At 42.5% G+C, this 11,066-nt stretch overlaps 1 long non-coding RNA gene across 7 annotated transcripts in view; it reads left to right on the top strand.

Annotated features, from left to right (window-relative positions):
• Positions 1-11,066, top strand: part of LOC105237063 — a 73,928-nt gene that overhangs the window by 37,540 nt on the left and 25,322 nt on the right. Inside the window, exons 3-4 of one of the 7 annotated variants that reach the window (XR_004623539.1) lie at positions 983-2,238; positions 2,750-3,748. The exons of 5 other annotated variants lie outside the window; for them this stretch is intronic. This is a non-coding gene — a long non-coding RNA (uncharacterized LOC105237063). Of the gene's footprint in view, positions 1-982; positions 2,239-2,749; positions 3,749-11,066 lie in introns of those variants that run through there. One more of the 7 variants, XR_004623540.1, reaches the window with a different exon arrangement.

Here is an 11,066-nt window from a genome sequence, read left to right as displayed (position 1 = left end):
TTCCATACAAATTTAAGGACTATTTGTTCCAGTTCTTTGAAAAATGTCCTCGGTATTTTGATCGGGATAGCATTGAAAGTGTAGATTGCTCTGGGTAGTATGGACATTTTAACTATGTTAATTCTTCCAATCCATGAGCATGGAATATTTTTCCATCTTTTTATGTCTTCCTCAATATCTTTCAAAAGTGATCTATAGTTTCTAGCATATAGGTCCTTTACGTCTCTGGTTAAGTTAATTCCAAGGTAACGCATGGTTTTTGGTGTTATTGTAAATGGGATGGATTCCCTAATTTCTCTTTCTTCAGTCTCGTTATTCGTGTATAGAAATGCAACTGATTTCTGGGCATTGATTTTGTATCCTGCCACCTTACTGAATTGTTCTATAACTTCTAATAGTTTGGGAGTGGATTCCTTTGGGTTTTCCATATAGAGTATCATGTCATCTGCAAAGAGAGACAGTCAAACAAAGGATAATTTTAAAACCCCAGTAACATCCTGAGGGGCGGAGCCCCGTAGGGACAGCACATCTGCTTCAGAGCCCCGGAGCCAGCAGGACACAGGCAGGCGAAAGGAGCTAGGCTGGGCCTACAGCTGCGCGGTCGGAGAGGTGGGAGGGGGGTGGGGCCACAGATCCGCCAGCTGGATGCAGAGAAGCCCTGGGCTCACCTTAACACTTGTGTTCTGAGTTGTCCGGGCCGCAGGGAACCGGGGAAACAAGCCACCCTCAATTTTAGACCCTGGAGTCAGAGGAGTATGGCAACCAGCTGGTTTCCCGTACACAGTTGCAAAGGACTTATTTTGAGTTATTTCTCACAGAGACAACTAAATCAACTGCTGGGCTTAGCATGTGTGCAAAGACTTAGAACCTGTTTTGCATGGTGCAATTTTACTGTTTGTGATCTTTCCAGTCATTTTTGTCTACAGGCTGTTGGCCCGGAGAATTATTTACATTTTAATTACAAGTGCTCAACCCCCTCTAGGAGGAGAGTCAAGCAGCTTATTTACTTCCTACTGGCACGCTTCTGAGGAAACAGCTTAGCCAGGCTCGCTCAGCCATTGAACCAAAGTGAAGGAACTTACAGAAGAGCAGCACCAGGTCCTTCCGCACCAGCTTTGCTTCTCCTCCGCTGCGGCTTCTCATGGGGACCCAAGCAGAAAGGAGCTGCTCTGCGCAGCCATCAAAATCCTCCTGCATTTTTTGTCCTCCCTTTTCTCTGGATGAAGCAAACTTCTAACAGATTCTATTTGCATATATGGATGGCACTCATCAATTGAGCATAGCAAGGGAGTGAGTTTGTTCTCTGTGTGCCTTTTCAGATAAGCTTATCCCTTTAATCATTTAACCTTTTCCTTGTTTACGAAGAAATATTTAAGAATATTAATCAGCCTCATCCTGCATCGAAAACAGAGTACACGAAACAGAAAGCACACTTCCCTTGATGACACATGGTCATCATTATGGATTAGTCACTGAGATGTACTCTGACACCCATGTGAGCTGGGGGGTGGGAGGACTTGTTTGCCCCACATTAAATAATCCCACACTGCTCCATCCAAGCTACTGGCTTCTACCTTTATGTCTCTTCCTTCCCTGTATGGCTGCCTGCTTCTCACAGCCCCTTTCTCCTCTTCTAACATGCTATTTCTATCTGCCATGAACTGGGAAATCAGATAAGCCTGTTTCCTAGAACTCAATGCCTGACGGACGTACTGTTCTAGGAACAGAGTGCATAAACTTCAGATCATGCTTGCCTATTCTTTAGGATGCTTTGGGCTGCAAATAATTGAAAATCCGAGTCATCGTAGCTAGGGCAATAAGGCCAACTGTACCATAGAACAGAGAGGTCCCAAGGAGGACAGAGTCCAGGCACAACACTGCAGGCCCAGTTTTTCTCCTGGGTAATTCTACCCAATCTGCTTTTTTCCACACTTGGCTTCATCCAAGCTGGTGACAATGTGGCTGTAGGGGTTCCAGAGGCACATCCCAGACACAGCAATGTTCCAAGAAAGAGAAGACAACATCTCCTTCTATGTCTCTTTTAGGGGAAGGAAACCTTTTCCACACCTACCCTACCCCGAATCAGCCAACTTTCCGCTCCGGGCCCAGAATCGCTTTGCCCAAACTAACCTCTGACTAGGGGTCTAGAACTCATGGGACTGACTTGGGCTAACTAGCATCCACCCTGGACCAAACTGGAATTCTCTTAGGAAAAAGAAGAGAAAAAAGTAGACACTGGTAAGGGAACCAACAATGTATGCTAGAGACTGAAATGATTTATCTGCTTATGATTTTTAAACAATTTTTGTAGATTTGCAACTGTGTCTATAATCAGTTCGTATTTGAAGCAGATCACTTTTAGAAAAGTGAAGTATTGTTTAAATTAAAGTCAAATGGTGACCAGAGATATTTAGTGAACGACTAACTTTCAGGCTACATGTACCCATAAATGAAGACAAAGTTTGGTGCTTGCTTCTGTGTGAATATTAAAGCACTTGAATGACTCCACCTAGAGAAAAAAGATTATACAGCTTATTACAAGGAAATGTTCAGAGGAAGGAGCTGTTGGATGAAGGAAGGGGAGGCGTGGTAGAGGTGACTGGCTTGGCATGAAGGCCAGATAGCCCTCAAATGACTGTAGGTAAATAAGTGACAGGAAGATCCTGGGAGCCAATATTTTCTTTAGTGTGTAAGCAGTCATGGATAAATTAGGCAAATTTATTTATATCTTTCGTGTCTTTTGTTGCAGCTCTAGAAAGCTTCTACAATTAACATAAGATACAGAGACCTGTTCTTAAAGATCAACTAATGGACCCCTCTCATGTTATAGAGTTCAAGCTTCCGGAAGACATCAGCTCTTCCAAGTGGTCCCCGACTCTCCTCCCCACTTCCAGGTGGGATCTGATGTTACTTCCCTGCTACCCTAGCACTCTGTGCACACTTCCGACGCCATACTTACCACACTGCATTATAATCTTTGATTTTTGTCTTTTCGCCTAAATTCCAAGGATCTTGATAAAGGAACCAGGTTCTACTTATTTTTGTCTCCACAGGGTCCTGGTGTTTAAAAATTATCTCTGAGAGGGATAGATGACTAGATGGATAGAGAAACTAAGGAGCAAAGCGATCAATGACTTGTCCCATTCTACTCAGGAATTGAGCTGCATAGTTAGATAGGACCCTAGATTCCAGGGCTATTTTCCAATCCACAGATCTGCTAGGTCTACACGGATAGGGTTTTGTTTTTGTTGTTGTTGTCATTGTTGTTGTTGATTTTGTTTTTAAATAGCTCTAAAACTGTGCTGGGGGAAGGTAGAGTGTTTCGACACTAGAGGCAAAAGGACTTTGAAATCCCTGCATCAGGATGTGCAGGCTTTTAAGAATTGTGCTGCAGCTCAAAAAGACTTTTTATGAACAACAAAAAGACTGTAAATTATCTCCTCCAAGTCACCTTTGCATACTAGCCACTTAGGAAACTAAACTCTAAGCCTCTAACTTTCCCTGCTTCTCATCCCAATGTGTACAAAAGGCAAGATGCTGTGAGCATGGGTGTTCCATCCACTAGAAGTCTCCATCATTCATTTAGCTTTGTGACAACTTCCCTGGAAACTCGACATCTTGAAGGATGAAGTTTTTTTATTGCAAAGTTTTAGTGTCACTTCAGATTTTATTTTTATTTTTTATTTTTTTTAAAGATTTTATTTATTTATTTGACAGAGAGAGACAGCCAGCGAGAGAGGGAACACAAGCAGGGGGAGTGGGAGAGAAAAGAAGCAGGCTCCTAGTGGAGGAGCCTGATGTGGGACTCGATCCCAGAATGCAGGGATCACACCCTGAGCCGAAGGCAGACGCTTAACGACTGTGCTACCCAGGCGCCCCACTTCAGATTTTAATGAGATCGTAGCATGCTCTTTTCTTGCATTAGAACCAGGTAGAAAGTCTTAAGTCAATTATAGCCAGAGCAGCCTCAAGGCTCGTTATGGTCTAACTGGTCACCTGAAGGGATGGAAAAGGGGTCTAGCTTATTCTTGTTCTAGTTTCTATTTGCCCAACTTCCATCAAAGCCACCTACCTGTTGGAGCATTTACACTCCTCACTGCAGAATGGAACTCTTGCTTGTCTCTGAAATATTGGAACAGGCCATTATATTGAGTGGTGGGCATATTCCAGAAGGTAGACTGAGCTGGCTTTCAGAACGGATGAAGCATTCTCTTTGCTTCAGTGTCCACCACTTTTGTTAATTATCAGCATATCAAACCCTGACTGGAAATGCTAAGACGTTTCAATTTTCACAATTTGACCGAAAACAATTTGGCTAAATGAAATTTCACCAAATACAATTTGACCAAATATAAAGTGTGCTTAGGTATTAGTTTCAAAGTAATTTGGTCAATAGGCAAATGGGTAAAATAATACTTATATGAAAATGAGTAAGCTGAAATGACTGCTTCTTTTAGTGTTGGCGATCTTGGCGTGTATACCACAAGGTGACTTTGTAGCTCTCTGTGCGTTGTAGGCATTTTTATATGATTGTCATAATTGGTTCCTTTTTTTTAAAGCTAATTACTTGTGTTCTTTGCTTCTTACAATACTGAAAAGTTAGGGGAAAGGATTGTTCAAGAACAACGGAATGATGTAAATGGCCAACAAAAGTAGATTAGGTTAAAACAACGAAATTTCTATTAATAGGGGAATTCATTGAGACAGAATTTTCACATATTTTCTTCCATGCTTTATTATTTAAGTTCTTTTGTTAATTTTCTCTCGGTATGAAAAAAACGTTATGTTACTCAACACACACAAAAATTACAAAATAAAGACATGGCAAAAAGAGACATTATGAACACTCATAAATTCACCTGTCCAGTTGAAACTTTGAAACCAGGACACACACACACACACACACACACACACACACACAGGTAGTGATGAGACCAATCTGAAGATTGGTCCACATGCTGCAGGGTTTGACACAATTACTATACCTGAGCTGTGCCAAAGTGAAAAAGAAATGTAATTGTTACAAGAATCACATTATCATCTGTAAAAATGTACTAGTTAAAAGGAAATAAAAAATTTCTGGTGCTTAGGTCTAAGGGAAATTCTACTGCAGGTTTTTTCAAAGTGGGGATCGAGTGATGTAGGGGTTTACATTCTCAACACCCTGACTCTAAATAATACGTGTCCTGCAGAAGCAGGACAAGGATCTGGATTGGTAGGGAGAGCAAAGCAGTAAGATTGCTTTAATAATCATTTGAGATATTAGATATAGACTTTAAAGAATTTTTTCTTTAATAGAAAAGAAGCCTAATCGTGGGGATCAATAAAGAATGTTTCAGGAAATATTAGCATATCTACCTTGCCAGGAAGGTTTAAAAATAAATTAAATCTGAGACAAGACAAGCAGGCATGATGTACAGGTCATGATTGCACAACTATTAGCCAAGGCAGACGAGTTTGAAGAAGAAATGGAGCAGCACGTGGTTCTCCTGACATACACCCCAGGCTGCCAAATGCCACTGCACTGCCTTTTTGTTGCCTTCTTGTTTTAGTCTGTTAAAAAGTGGAGGAAAGGCCCAGCGCTTCCTGAGCAAAATCAGAAAGCAGCATAAGCTGTGTCTCCCCTTTGCTTCCTCCTTGTGACTGTCTCCTCCTCCAACTTTAAAGAATGTTGCAACCAGACTGAAAGAAAGGAGCGGAAGCATTTAGCCCTGCATTCCTGATGTCCAGCCTTGCTAGTGGGAGTCAGGACACAATCCTGAAGCCTAGAGGCCCTGGGAAATGAGCCCAGGAGTGGAGCTAAACCCTCCAGGTGCAAGAACCTGGTGGAGCAAAGGTGGGCTTACAGGAGCTCCAACTAGGAAAGAAAAAGAAGGTCCCATTTGCTTCCTTATTCACAGGACCTTTCTCAGGCGCACAGAGGGTAGAGAGGGGGCCTGTTTGCACTTCAGATTCACAGTGTTCTCATGCCCTTTCACCCTAAGAGATCTAATCCTTGCTTGATATTTACTTACCCTAGAATATTAAGGAGGTTTTAAACTAGAATTGGCCCTTAATGAGGCTGCTAGGAGTCTATCCCGGTGTTTATAGATTTGGGGACAGAGGGTGTATTTGTCCAAGGACCCAAGCCTCCTAGTGACAGCTCTAAGACTTGATGGGGTTGGAGCCCCATCAACCTGAACACAGCTCTCCCAGCCCAGCTGGTTCCCTCTGTCCTCACTCCCTTGTCTACTCTCTCCCTCTGCCCCAAAATGCTGAGCATACAGGACCCTTTCTCCCTGTGACTTCTCCTGCCTGTGCCCATGTCTCCTCACCTGCCGGCCCCTCCCTACAGCCCCAACCCAAGCATGGTATCATAGCCTTCCTGTCCAGGCTGGCCATCACTCAGCCTCCAGACACTTGATCCTGTTTCTTTTGCAAGTGGTTGGGTGCAGCTGCATGGAAGGAAAAAAAGAAGTGAACCAAAGAGCCTCAGCCATGGGCATTCAAACGAGGAGAGAACAGGAAATCCTACGACCTGGTGATGGCAAATCATGATGTCCACTTCCCTCATAATTCAGATTCAGATAAGGAGGCTGTTATCTCAAGTGAATGTTTCAGATTACACATTTGTTTATTGCCAAAGTCAAGATTAGAATCCAGCTTACACAAATACCCCCATTGATGTGGCTGCCTCCATCATGCCACGTAGAGACAGAAGGAAAACCATGATCTGTCCAGAAATGCTCATGCTGATAGGACTTTGGGCAAATATTGAGCAAGCCTTACATTGAAACTATTTACAGATACCTTGAAACAAACGAAAGCCCAGATTGATTTCTTAAGCTTGTCTTGTTCATATAAAATATTAATTGGGGATATATTCATATGGGGCAAAACATTTTATAAATATCCTTCACCAGTGTGAAATATTGATTCCATATTTTTATAGTAAAAATCAAACAATCAAAAAACAAACAAACAAACAAGCCAGAACTTCACCCTAGTTCTGCCTGTCTTCCTTCCTGAAATTAAGCATTGTTGTGATAAACTTGCTCAACTGAAAATATTCCTTCTATATCTGTCAAGTCCATAAAGGTTTTTTGGGAAAAAATATTGCTTTTCTGTTTTTAAATTGAATCACAGCAAGTATGCATAGACACGAGTTTCTAGAAATGGAGCTATTTTTATATAGTACCTAGGGTCCATAAGCCACTTCATCAGTTGTCTTCCCTGCCTAAAAAAAGTAATCTGATACTAATCAAATGATTTCAGTAGTCGGTCCAATTAAACAAATGTTTAGTACCAAGCGTCAGTTTCTATGGGACACAAGTATGCTGCTGTATCGGAGCTTGCCATGGAGAAGGCCGCATTACGTAAGAGCAGGGAGCTGTCCCAGGAGATGAAGGAGGAGTGGAGTAGGGTGAGTGGCAAGAAAAGTGCAAAGAGCTATGAGGATTCAAAGGAAGGAGGAAACACAAGTATCCGTTGAAAAAAAATTGTGCTACAAGAAGTGAGAGATTCGGGAAAAGCAACTGTGGAGGTAGATGCTTGAGATGAGCTTTGAAAGCTGGGTGGCATTGGAAACCCAACAAAACACAACATTCCTGGGCTTTGCTCTGGAACACAAACATTCAGAAAATGAAAATATTTAAGATAATGATTTTTAAAGGATTGTGCAAAGTGTTTTCATTTAGCTTCTTCTAAAAACACTATTTTTTTTTCCCATGGTGGTGAACTTCTCTAAGTCCTGAGGTCCCAGCCATTTTTGGCAGCCTTCTAATATGAAACCAGAGGGAATCCACCAGCCTGGGGACCTTGTGCGTTTGTGTCATAGACACTAACTCCACACTCCCCCACTTCCTCCTCCATAGCTCACACTGAATCTTCATTTATGTGTGTACTCAAGATGGTGTTACTTACAACTCAATCCACTGATTCAACAAATATTTATTGAACATCTGCTGTGTTCTAGGCATTGCCAGGCACTAGTAATAGAAGGGCAAATACAAATCATCAGGGAAATGCAAATTAAAACCACACTGAGATATCACCTCACACCTGTTAGGATGGCCGGTATCAAGAAAACAGAAGATAACAACTGTTGGCGAGGAGGTAGAGAAAAGAGAACCCTCGTTCACCGCTGGTAGAAATGTAAAATGGAGCAGTTGGTGTGAAAAACAGTATGGAGCTTCCTCAAAAAAACTACAAATAGAATTACCATATGACCCAGTAATACCACTTCTGGGTATTCATCCAAAATAACTGAAATCAGGGTCTCAAAGAGATATCTGCCCTCCCATGGTCATTGCAGCATTATTCACAACAACCAAAGATACAGAAACAACCTAAATGTCCATGACAGATGAATGAAGAGAATGTGGTATAGACATATTATGGAATATTATTTTGTCTTTAAAAACAAGGAAATTCTGGGGCACCTGGGTGGCACAGTGGTTAAGCGTCTGCCTTCGGCTCAGGGCGTGATCCCAGCGTCATGGGATCGAGCCCCACATCAGGCTCCTCTGCTATGAGCCTGCTTCTTCCTCTCCCACTCCCCCTGCTTGCGTTCCCCTTCTCGCTGGCTGTCTCTATCTCTGTCAAATAAATAAATAAAATCTTTAAAAAAAAAAAAAAACAAGGAAATTCTGCTCAGTGTGACAACATGGATAAACTTGGAGGACATCATGCTAAATGAAGTAAGCCAGACACAGATGGACAAATACTGCATGATTCTACTTCCATGAGGTGTCTAAAATAGTCAAATGTGTAGAAACAGAGAATAGAATGGTGGTTGCCAAGGTCTGGGGGGAGGGAAGGAGTTGCTGTTCAACAGATACTAAGTTTCAGTTACCTAAGCAACATCAAAAGCCCAAGTTAAAACCAGAAGATTCGCCATGGGCTATCTGCTCTGTTATGGCCCCAAGAGAGGACATTTGATAAGAAAGAGATTAGTGGTCAGAGAAACGATCTCATTCTTTAAGTAAGACTAGCTTCCATTTAACAAGGAGTGTCTTTGTCTCCTGGGGTCAAGATAGTGCAATACTCTACATTCAGTACAGTTCCCCCAGCATGCCTATGACGACAGAGGCACAGACTCCTCCCCAGAAACGTCATTCCCTCCCAGGGCCAACTGCATGAAAGGAAGGATGCTAACTCAATGACTAAGCCATGTCCTTGCCTGCAGACCTTGTAGCTAGCATGCCTGCCGCTGAAAAAAAAGCTGTCAACACATCTATGGGTTTGTCTGGCCTAATCCAGCCCCTGCTTCCTCCAGCAACATATCTATCCGCTCTCCTCATCTACCAAGAAAAAGAAGTGATTGGGTGACATGTAGCTGCACGGGGATCTGTAAACAGGCAGGGGAAACCAAAAGCTACACAGAATTAGAAAAGACTTTTATTTGTTGTGTTGCTTACATGCCATAAAATTCACCCATTTTAAAGCATACACATGATTTTTAGTAAATTTACAGTTGTACGAAATGAGCAAACTTTCTATCACTCCGAAAGGAACCCTTGTGTCCATTTGTAGTCAATCCCGGTTTCTATCCCCTGCCCCCAAACAAGCACTGTTCTGCTTTCTGTCTCTCACAGATTGGCCTTTCCCAGAAAATTCACAGAAATGGAATCTTACAACATGTGGTTTGTTGTGTCTAGCTTCTTCCGCTTAGCACAGCATCATTGGGGCTCTCCAGCCTTGTAGCACGTGTCCTACCCCTTTACTCTTATCGCTGCAGAGTATTTCAGCGTACTGGCATACTGCATTTTGTGTCTATAGTCACCAGTGGATAGACATTTGGATTTTTCCCAGTTTGGAACTATTATGAATAAACCTGTGGACATTCTCATACATGTTTTTATATGGACATATCTGTTCCTTTCTCTTGGATAGATACCTAAGAGTAGGATTGCAAGGTCATAGGGCAAGTTTATGTTTAACGTTTCTGAAACTGCCCAACTATTTGTAGCATCATTACCTCTCGTTGATGAAAACTGTGAGTCACAGACACTTTAGCACATGTCTACTAAGTGTGTGTGTGCAAAAGGGTAGGGAATTGAGCAAATGCTTGAAAAAAATATTTTGGAGGGTTAATGACTGTAATGCCAAAGTCAGCCTGTGTGTACACATTACAGATTCTGAGAATTTTGAACTGCCTTCATATTAGTGACTCTTAAAACTTCTGAGTAGACCCATTTTATGACTCATTGCTCATGATTTTAAAGCTATTTCAGAGTTTGTCAAGAGCTTGTGCGATTAGTGAAGAAGGACTGAGAGGAGGCAAAGCTGGAAGTGAGACGGTTTAGTGAATATGTGCCACAGGCTTGCCTTGTGCAGGTGGAGAAGCCATTCTTTACAAAATAGTGTAGCCTGGGCTGTGAGCCAGACGTGTGCTGGAACCTTCTGAAGTCTGACTGACCAGCAAGAGCCAACTGTGTTCATCTCCTGACTCCCATGTCCAGGGAGGTCTAGAACCAGCAAACACGAAGGGTCAGGCGTTCCCCCCCTCACCAATATTGAACACAAGCAGTTGTTCACTATTTGCCAGCACTATACTGCAGTGAGCTGTACAAACTCTCCAGCAAAGCATTCTGGGTGATCTTCCTTTGAGCATAAGGAAGCCCTGAGGGTTACCGTGGAAGGTGTGTGCAACAAACACTACAGAGGTCCCAAATGGTGTAACAAGTAGAAAACAAAGACCAGGTACATTTACTGTGGGAGGGATGGCTGCTGGGAATTAAGCCCACAACCCTGTAAGATGGATGAAACAGCTCCATTAAGAACTATGACAGGAAGCAGAACATGGCCAGGGGCCTGAGGTTCAAACCAGAGGAGATGATTCAGAGGAGGGTGAGCACAGAGCACACACTGGGGCAGGGCCTTTCAGAGCTCAAAAGTACCTGGTCACTCCCACTTTTGAGACTTCTGGTTTACCAAAGCATGAAGGCATGCCAAAGCAGGGTTATAAAAATTGTAGTGCAGTTTCGGTGTTTCCACTAAATGTATCGCAATGTCTAACACATGTACACACAAAATCCAATGTCATGTAACTGCACTATTCATAAAGCATTATAAAAGTTATTAAA

The sequence above is a fragment of the Ailuropoda melanoleuca genome, chromosome 2 (genome assembly GCF_002007445.2).
Source record: "Ailuropoda melanoleuca isolate Jingjing chromosome 2, ASM200744v2, whole genome shotgun sequence".
In the NCBI taxonomy this organism is placed as follows: Eukaryota; Metazoa; Chordata; class Mammalia; order Carnivora; family Ursidae; genus Ailuropoda; species Ailuropoda melanoleuca.
This window is presented reverse-complemented; position numbering and strand designations above follow the sequence as displayed.